This window comes from Glycine max, chromosome 15 (assembly GCF_000004515.6).
Source record: "Glycine max cultivar Williams 82 chromosome 15, Glycine_max_v4.0, whole genome shotgun sequence".
Taxonomy (NCBI): domain Eukaryota; kingdom Viridiplantae; phylum Streptophyta; class Magnoliopsida; order Fabales; family Fabaceae; genus Glycine; species Glycine max.
The window spans coordinates 30,307,933-30,308,836 of NC_038251.2; the positions used below are offsets into that span (position 1 = coordinate 30,307,933).

At 41.4% G+C, this 904-nt stretch overlaps 1 non-coding gene across 1 annotated transcript; it reads right to left on the minus strand.

Annotated features, from left to right (window-relative positions):
• Positions 1-506: 506 nt before the first annotated feature.
• Positions 507-613, minus strand: LOC112999703 (small nucleolar RNA R71). Its single transcript, XR_003264911.1, has one exon. It is a non-coding gene; the product is annotated as a small nucleolar RNA R71 (small nucleolar RNA).
• Positions 614-904: the final 291 nt, after the last annotated feature.

The window sequence follows — 904 nt, forward strand, 5'->3', positions numbered from 1 at the left end:
TTATACCTTTTGATCATCCTGAGCATTCCATTACTGGTGAATCAGTGCATTCTGTTATTGGTGATTTTGAACATCTTGATTTTGAGCATTATAATTTTGAGCATTCTGATTTTGAACATTCTGAGAACATGGCACAACCTCCACCCCGTGAGAGGACTCTAAGGGAAATGGTTGCACCTGATTTCACATATGAAAGCTTGTGCATCCAATACCCTAATGAGGATGTCCCATATGTTCTTAAAACTGGACTGATTCATTTGCTTCCAAAGTTTCATGGCCTTGCAGGTGAAGACCCGCACAAACAGTTGAAGGAACTTCATATTGTCTGCTCCACCATGAAACCCCCAGATGTCCAAGAGGATTACATATTTCTGAAGGATTTTCCTCATTCTTTAGAGGGAGTGGCAAAGGACTGGCTGTATTTCCTTGCTCCAAGGTCCATCACGAGCTGGGATGACCTTAAAAGAGTATTCTTAGAAAAAAATTTCCTTGCTTCCAGGACCACAGCCATTAGGAAGGATATCTCAGGTATTAGACAACTCAATGGAGAGAGCCTGTATAAATACTGGGAGAGATTTAAAAAACTATGTGTCAGTTGCCCTCACCATCAGATTTCAGAGCAGCTTCTTCTCCAATATTTTTATGAAGGACTCAGTAATATGGAGAGAAGTATGATAGATGCTGCCAGTGGTGGAGCCCTTGGAGACATGACTCCTGCTGAAGCCAAAAATTTAATTGAGAAGATGGCTTCCAACTTCCAGCAGTTTAGTGCCATAAATGATGCTATAGTCATTAGAGGAGTGCATGAGGTAGCTACAAACCCAGCTGCATCATTCGAAACTAAGAAGCTAGAAGGAAAACTAGATGCATTGGTTAACTTGGTAACCCAACTGGCCTTGAATCA